Here is an 8,937-nt window from a genome sequence, read left to right as displayed (position 1 = left end):
AGAGGAGAGGAGGGAAGGCCAGATGGCCAGCTGGGCCAGGCCTAGGGTGCTGGGTGGGCGCTGAGCACACCCTGCGTGCGCCCCAATGACACACCCGGTTGCCACCTGGGGAGGCATGCGGCAGCGGGGCTGGGGAGTCCCGGGATGAGAGAGTGCCTGGATGGACTTTGGCGAGGCCCCGGTGCCACAGGCGTCTGGGCCCCTGGGCGGGAGGGCTGGGAGGCAGACGCCAGGCCCAGAGCAAGCGGAGTGGGGAGCCACGGGGCACGCCAGGGCCCAGGAAGTGTGCAGCAGGCTCTTGGGGCGGCCAGCTGCCCCAGTAGGTTTCTATGGCCATACCACCCTTAACGCGCCCGATCTCGTCTGATATTGGAAGCTAAGCAGGATTGGGCCTGGTTAGTACTTGGATGGGATTCCGCCTGGGAATATACCGGGTGCTGTAGGCTTTTTTTCTCACCCAAACACTTGTCTTTGGCCTTCCTCTTTTATCTCCCCCTTCGGCCTCCCTCCCTCTCCCTTGGCCGCCACCGCTCGGCGAACTGGCCAACGCAGCAGCCTCCCAACAGTCCCTGAACACCTCAGCCCCTGAGGCCGGCTCCTCACGCCCCTGACCCCCTGACACCTGGCCATCCCAGGCACAGCATTGCGGGCCCCTAGCTCCAAAAGGGCGGCCCGCAGCACAGGCGGCCGGCCACAACCCAGCATTTCCGCCTCCACTCCAGGAAGCCCACCCATACCTCAGACAGCCTTGGGGGGCTGCTGGCAGGGCGGGGCAGTATTGGAGGTGGCCCAGGGGCCAGAGTCAGGGAAAGGGGGACCGGGGTGAGGACCACGGCCATAGACGCGGAGAGGGGCGTGGGGGAAATGATGGGAGTCTCCCTGTTGTGAGGAAAGAGAGATTGGAATTCAGGAAGGCTGGAGTGATGAAAAGGCCATGGGTTCCTGAGAGAAGCAAGTCAAGTAGAAAACAAGCTCTTGGAAATACACACTGGAGTCCTCTTGAGCCCTCGCTCCATAGGAAGCAGTGAGAGTCTAAGAAAATGCTCCAGATTCTAACAGAGAGTCAAGGCAATGGAACCAGATGGTTGCCAAGAATCCTACAAGGCATGAGGTCATTGGAGGGAAGAGTTCTTCTGGCTAAGTCAGAATATTCAGTAGAAACACGGTAAGGAGCATGTGTTCGGAGCGGGATGAAATGATCCCTCCAAGAAAGCTGACTCTACAGATTCCCTAAACAAGGAGGAGAACAACTGTAAAAAGTGTCAGAATTACCTCCTAATCTCTCGCTGCCTGTGTGACCGCCAGTAAAAGGAGGCAGAGAGTAGCCTCCAAAGGACTCAGGTCATCGAAATGAAGGCAGTTCAAAAGGGAAAGGGAAGAAGGAATAGACGGGAAAAAGAAAATACGCCTAGCGAGGTAGTAGACGTCAACTTTAACATTTCAACAATGACCTTCAGAGTGAATGACTGAAATTCTATTGAAAAAAAAAAAGACCTCAATAGGTCAGTGAAAAATAAACTCTACATAGAAGGATGCAGAGGCTAGTATAGATTTAGTGGAAAGAAAAAGGATGGAACGGGCTAGACCGTACCCAAACGAATCCTCAAAGTCTGCTTTTCCCAGGTCTTGAGAAGGGACAATGAAAAGACACCCAATCAATGAACAGAGACAGAAGACATTTCAGAACAACAAAGGATTCTTTTAGAAAGACATGGCTATCCTCAAGGTGTCTGCATGCAATGAGAAAACTCATGGAGATCAACCACATTCAAGCCCATCAAAGAAGGCTCAAGACTAATTAGTGGAAAGCTTGTCTTTCTTTCCTTGAGAGAGAATGAGTGAGAGAGAGTATGAGAGAGGAGAAGGTCAGTGGGAGAAGCTGACTCCCCAAGGAACTGGGAGCCCGAGGCGGGACGAGATCCTGCCAGTCCGGGGTCATGACCTGAGCCCAAGGCAGTGGCGGAACTAACAAAGCCACGCAGGTGCCCGTCTCCAGAAATTGGTCAACAACAGCTGTGGAGCACATGGTCGGCACCCTCAGTCAAGTGCCCAACTCTTGGTTCTGGCTCTGGTGGTGATCTGGGGCTCTTGAGAGTGAGCCCTAAGGCAAGCTCTGGGCTCAGAGCAGAGTCCGCTAGGTCTCTCTTTGGGTTCTGCCCTTCCCCCCTCCCCTACTCAAGAGTGCTCTTGCCCTAAAAAACACTAGGAAAACACTTCACAGAAATGAACAATGGTTGAGATTGGGAGGGGTGGGAAGAGAAGCAACCGGCCACGGGGCCAGCGGGAGGTGACCGGGATGCTGCCCGCCCTCCAGGGCCAGGCTCCCTCTCCCGCGGTCGCCACCGCCACCACCGTCTCCGCCACCGCCACCACCACAGGGAGCAGCTGAGCCCTGGGAGCCTTGGCGCAAACCTCCAGGAGCACCTCCAGTGCTCTCTGACCGCGCTTGCGGCGGGGGCTTGCGGCGGGGGCGGAGGCGCGGGGCTGCAGATCCAGGGAGGAGGCGAGGGCGGCGCCCAGGCGCCCCCTGCGGGGAAGGGACAGGCAAGACCTGCAAGGAGATCCCCATGGGACTGGTGGAGCTGCTGCAGGGCTTCATGCTGCTCTTGGCTAGGCACCAGCCTGTGGACCCTGCCCTGCATCTGGCTCTTTCCTTAGCAGGGAGCCTGTTTGCCCCTCTCTCTCTCTGCGTGTCTCTCTCTTTCCTTCTACTCTCTGTCAAAGGAAGAAAGAAAACCTTAAAAAAAAACATCAAACAACCCTCCATATTCTTGTCGTTCTTGAGGACCCCCTGCATCAACATTTGATTTTTACTTCTTGAATGGAAGGAATTGCTTGATTGACATTTGACAGAAAGACAGAGACAGTGACAGAGGGAGCCCAATTGGAGAGGGAGTCCAAGCAGTGGAAGTGGGAGAGGGAGAAGCAGGCTTCCTGCTGAGCAGAGAGCCCCAGGCTTGATCCCAAGACCCTGGCATCAGGACCCCAGCAGAAAGCAGCCACCCAGGAGCACCACTCCATGATTAAATCCGTTTTTCATGATTCAATCCGTTGGATGAAGCAACACTCTTTGGGGTCTGCCTCCTCTGGGTTCACACTAACACACTCTGTTTTCCTTTGCTCTTGTGGGATCACTGAGGATTTTAGAAACCTTTTCATGTGTCTCTTGGCTGATGGTTTTCTCCTTGGGATATTTCTGTGCACGGATTTTATTTGTTTTAACGTTACCTACCTATCCTTCTTGATTCCTAGTTATCCTATCTAGAGTTGTGTCCAGTTCCTTAGCCGGTATCTCCCTAGAGCCTTTCATAGTTTTAGTCTTGTCATTTGGTGGGCAAGATTTTTTGTTTGGAACCTTGGAATGAGTAGAGTCCAACTTCCCAAGCTTTCTTGGGCTTCCCGTTTTTGGTGTTCTGCTCCACTCATAGCTGCCACCTCCCCCAGATCCTAAAAATGGTTTCCTATTGTATCTCCTGGAAAACTTCTGATGTCCTCTTTCGCATGTAGGCTCCATCAGTCTGGAATAGCGTTAAAACCTCTTATGTTCCATGAGGATATTCACGTCATTGAGCACCGCTTGTTCAAAGTCAGCCCTTTCCTGTTGGTCTCTTCTTGGGTCATTTCAAGAATCCTTTTGTAAGAAATCCTATCCCATCATATTCTCCTCTCACTCTCTTTCTCCCTCACTCTTGCTCTCGTTTCTTTCTTCCTATTTGCCGGGGAATTACGAGCCCTTTTAGTTTCCATGGAAATAGGAGAATTGGCTTCTCCACGGACACAGGCACTTGTTAGATAGGACACTGGATTGCATTGAATCTCTCCATCAAGGTGGGGTCCACTGAAACTGTACACTACCGTTCATCCAATCTCTGAGCCTGTTCTAGTAACATAGGTAACCTATGAACCTATTGGACATCCCATGGATTGAGATCCTACATTCCCCTTAGTAATCTTTGATAGTTTTCTGGGGGGAGACTTGCTGGGTAGAGACTGTATAAAGTCTTTGGAGATATGAAGTCCTCCTTTTGGGGCTCTCATCAATAGGATTTTCAAGCTTTGTTCGTATGTCACAAGAGTCCAATGAATGTTCCTGAATTTTTCACTTCTATCCGATGACTTGGAGGAATTCACTTCCTGATTCTAATACTTTGTCCATTCTCTCAGAATACCTTTATCTACAAATTTCATTCATTTTTTTTCCAGTTGTTGTACCTTCAGTGTTTCCTCCATCCCTTCTTGTACTCGCTAGGACGTCCCCTTCTAGGTTGGGAGAAGAGTTGTGCAATTTTAGGTGTTCAATACTACCGAATTTTGTTTCTGACTTCATGAGTTGATGCTGCATCTTCTCAAAGCAGCACATCATTCTGTGTGTATGTGCATGTAGATGCAATCTAATCAATTTCCTTTTTTCATCAGAGTATAGAAACCATTGACATTTCATGAAATGTCTGAGCCCCTCAATTGTTGTCCATTGTCTTGCATTTTGTTTGCTTCATCCCTTTTTAGATCCCTATTTTATTTATTTATTTATTTATTATTTTATTACATTTATTTTTTTAAAGAAACATATAGCTTATTTTTATCCCCAGGGGTAGAGGTCTGTGATTGGTCATGTTTACACAATTCATAGCCTTCATAGATCCCTTTCTAAAAATACATTTTTTCTTTAAATATTTTTATTTATGATTTTTCAATTTTTTTCCTTTTTTTTTTATTTTTATTTTCAGCATAACAGCATTCCTTGTTTTTACACCACACCCAGTGCTCCATGCAATCCGTGCCCTCTCTAATACCCACCACCTGGTTCCCCCAACCGCCACCCCTTGCCCCTTCAAACCCCTCAGATTGATTTTCAGAGCCCTTAGTCTCTCATGTTTCACCTCCCCTTCCTTTGTATTTAATTTACATTTTTAATTTGAAATTTTAATTTGTATTTTCAAGTTTTAAATTAATTAGATGAATTTAGTTTAAATTCATTTAAATTAAATTTAATTTTTTTTCTTTTAAATGTTGATACATGCTGTCAGCCCCCAAATCTCTGTTCACATAAAGTACATAAAAAATGAGAACGAGGAATGTAGACTTACAAAGAAGAACCATTTCACTTTTCTAGGTACTTCTTTTGAAAGAGTAGAAAATTTACTTTCCCAAGAAGAAACAAATTCAGAAGGAAAGAGCAGGACTGACGTCACCTGCATCAGCATATAAACAGATACTCAAACCAAAAACATTGTAAACTGCAAAAAGATGCCAACTGTTTTTAACAAAATGGCAGACGACTTTAGGTAAGAATAACTTTCTTGGAAATTGAGGAGGTAGAGATGGTCAAATTGTTCAGGAGGCACAAAAAGCAAGAGAATAACATTCTATTGAAAGGAAAGAAGACTGAGATTCTGAACAAAAATGTTTTATTAGGGGGGCGCCTGGGTGGCTCAGTGGGTTAAGCCGCTGCCTTCAGCTCAGGTCGTGATCTCAGGGTGCTGGGATCGAGTCCCACATCAGGCTCTCTGCTCAGCAGGGAGCCTGCTTCCTCCTCTCTCTCTGCCTGCCTCTCTGCCTACTTGTGATCTCTCTCTGTCAAATAAATAAATAAAATCTTTAAAAAAAAATGTTTTATTAGGTAAAAACTAAATAAAAAAGAATATGTATATATGAATATATATACATATACATATACATGTACATGTGTGTGTGTGTTTGTGTGTGTGTTTATGCATAGAAACTATCCCAGTCCTAAACCCCAGCACCTGGGACGTGACCTTATTCGGAAATAGGGACCCTGGTGATGTAACTAGCTAGGATGAGGTCATATTTGAATAGACTGGGCCCCTAATTCAGGAGGATGTGTGGCTTCCTAAGAAGGGAGACTGTGGAAACACAGATATGCACTGAGGGAGAAGGCCATGGGAAGAAGTCCAAAGCCAGGGCAATACTTCAAGCTGGGAAAGGGGCCTGGAACAGATACTTCCATAATACCTACAAAAGGAGCATGTCTTGCCAAAAGGGTAGCCTCTACAACAGTGATCCTATCCACTTGTGTTGTTTCAGCCTCTAGGTTTGTGGTATCTTGTAATAGCACCCCTAGAAAACTAATCCAAAATGTGTTAGGGGAAAAGAAACCAACCAGAAGCCCATGGGGAATTGGAAAACAAATAAACTAATCTATCAATATATATATATAGATATAGATATGTCTATATCTATATCTATATATCGAACTCTTTAAAACATTGAAAACGAATGCACATTTGTGAACCCTGTGAAAAAGAATACAAGCAAACAAACAAACAAAAACTGAGCCCCAGGATTCACTTGGCTTTTCACCTGGAGGAGTTCTGGATGGTGGGGGGAGGGAGGAGAGTCCAAGGAAATGATGGGAGTCTCCCTGCTGTGAGGAAAGAGAGATTGGAATTCAGGAAGGCTGGAGTGATGAAAAGGCCATGGGTTCCAGAGAGAAGCAAGTCAAGTAGAAAACAAGCTCTTGGAAATACACACTGGAGTCCTCTTGAGCCCTCGCTCCACAGGAAGCAGTGTGTGTCTAAGAAAATGCTCCAGATTCTAACAGAGAGTCAAGGCAATGGAACCAGATGGTTGCCAAGAATCCTACAAGGCATGAGGTCATTGGAGGGAAGAGTTCTTCTGGCTAAGTCAGAATATTCAGTAGAAACACGGTAAGGAGCATGTGTTCGGAGCGGGATGAAATGATCCCTCCAAGAAAGCTGACTCTACAGATTCCCTAAACAAGGAGGAGAACAACTGTAAAAAGTGTCAGAATTACCTCCTAATCTCTCGCTGCCTGTGTGACCGCCAGTAAAAGGAGGCAGAGAGTAGCCTCCAAAGGACTCAGGTCATCGAAATGAAGGCAGTTCAAAAGGGAAAGGGAAGAAGGAATAGACGGGAAAAAGAAAATACGCCTAGCGAGGTAGTAGACGTCAACTTTAACATTTCAACAATGACCTTCAGAGTGAATGACTGAAATTCTATTGAAAAAAAAAAAGACCTCAATAGGTCAGTGAAAAATAAACTCTACATAGAAGGATGCAGAGGCTAGTATAGATTTAGTGGAAAGAAAAAGGATGGAACGGGCTAGACCGTACCCAAACGAATCCTCAAAGTCTGCTTTTCCCAGGTCTTGAGAAGGGACAATGAAAAGACACCCAATCAATGAACAGAGACAGAAGACATTTCAGAACAACAAAGGATTCTTTTAGAAAGACATGGCTATCCTCAAGGTGTCTGCATGCAATGAGAAAACTCATGGAGATCAACCACATTCAAGCCCATCAAAGAAGGCTCAAGACTAATTAGTGGAAAGCTTGTCTTTCTTTCCTTGAGAGAGAATGAGTGAGAGAGAGTATGAGAGAGGAGAAGGTCAGTGGGAGAAGCTGACTCCCCAAGGAACTGGGAGCCCGAGGCGGGACGAGATCCTGCCAGTCCGGGGTCATGACCTGAGCCCAAGGCAGTGGCGGAACTAACAAAGCCACGCAGGTGCCCGTCTCCAGAAATTGGTCAACAACAGCTGTGGAGCACATGGTCGGCACCCTCAGTCAAGTGCCCAACTCTTGGTTCTGGCTCTGGTGGTGATCTGGGGCTCTTGAGAGTGAGCCCTAAGGCAAGCTCTGGGCTCAGAGCAGAGTCCGCTAGGTCTCTCTTTGGGTTCTGCCCTTCCCCCCTCCCCTACTCAAGAGTGCTCTTGCCCTAAAAAACACTAGGAAAACACTTCACAGAAATGAACAATGGTTGAGATTGGGAGGGGTGGGAAGAGAAGCAACCGGCCACGGGGCCAGCGGGAGGTGACCGGGATGCTGCCCGCCCTCCAGGGCCAGGCTCCCTCTCCCGCGGTCGCCACCGCCACCACCGTCTCCGCCACCGCCACCACCACAGGGAGCAGCTGAGCCCTGGGAGCCTTGGCGCAAACCTCCAGGAGCACCTCCAGTGCTCTCTGACCGCGCTTGCGGCGGGGGCTTGCGGCGGGGGCGGAGGCGCGGGGCTGCAGATCCAGGGAGGAGGCGAGGGCGGCGCCCAGGCGCCCCCTGCGGGGAAGGGACAGGCAAGACCTGCAAGGAGATCCCCATGGGACTGGTGGAGCTGCTGCAGGGCTTCATGCTGCTCTTGGCTAGGCACCAGCCTGTGGACCCTGCCCTGCATCTGGCTCTTTCCTTAGCAGGGAGCCTGTTTGCCCCTCTCTCTCTCTGCGTGTCTCTCTCTTTCCTTCTACTCTCTGTCAAAGGAAGAAAGAAAACCTTAAAAAAAAACATCAAACAACCCTCCATATTCTTGTCGTTCTTGAGGACCCCCTGCATCAACATTTGATTTTTACTTCTTGAATGGAAGGAATTGCTTGATTGACATTTGACAGAAAGACAGAGACAGTGACAGAGGGAGCCCAATTGGAGAGGGAGTCCAAGCAGTGGAAGTGGGAGAGGGAGAAGCAGGCTTCCTGCTGAGCAGAGAGCCCCAGGCTTGATCCCAAGACCCTGGCATCAGGACCCCAGCAGAAAGCAGCCACCCAGGAGCACCACTCCATGATTAAATCCGTTTTTCATGATTCAATCCGTTGGATGAAGCAACACTCTTTGGGGTCTGCCTCCTCTGGGTTCACACTAACACACTCTGTTTTCCTTTGCTCTTGTGGGATCACTGAGGATTTTAGAAACCTTTTCATGTGTCTCTTGGCTGATGGTTTTCTCCTTGGGATATTTCTGTGCACGGATTTTATTTGTTTTAACGTTACCTACCTATCCTTCTTGATTCCTAGTTATCCTATCTAGAGTTGTGTCCAGTTCCTTAGCCGGTATCTCCCTAGAGCCTTTCATAGTTTTAGTCTTGTCATTTGGTGGGCAAGATTTTTTGTTTGGAACCTTGGAATGAGTAGAGTCCAACTTCCCAAGCTTTCTTGGGCTTCCCGTTTTTGGTGTTCTGCTCCACTCATAGCTG

The 8,937-nt window shown here is 48.1% G+C and overlaps 1 pseudogene; it reads left to right on the top strand.

The window, feature by feature from the left end:
• Positions 1-325: 325 nt before the first annotated feature.
• Positions 326-446, top strand: LOC131835008 (5S ribosomal RNA; annotated as a pseudogene).
• Positions 447-8,937: the final 8,491 nt, after the last annotated feature.

Source organism: Mustela lutreola, chromosome 6 (assembly GCF_030435805.1).
Source record: "Mustela lutreola isolate mMusLut2 chromosome 6, mMusLut2.pri, whole genome shotgun sequence".
NCBI classification, from domain to species: domain Eukaryota; kingdom Metazoa; phylum Chordata; class Mammalia; order Carnivora; family Mustelidae; genus Mustela; species Mustela lutreola.
This window is presented reverse-complemented; position numbering and strand designations above follow the sequence as displayed.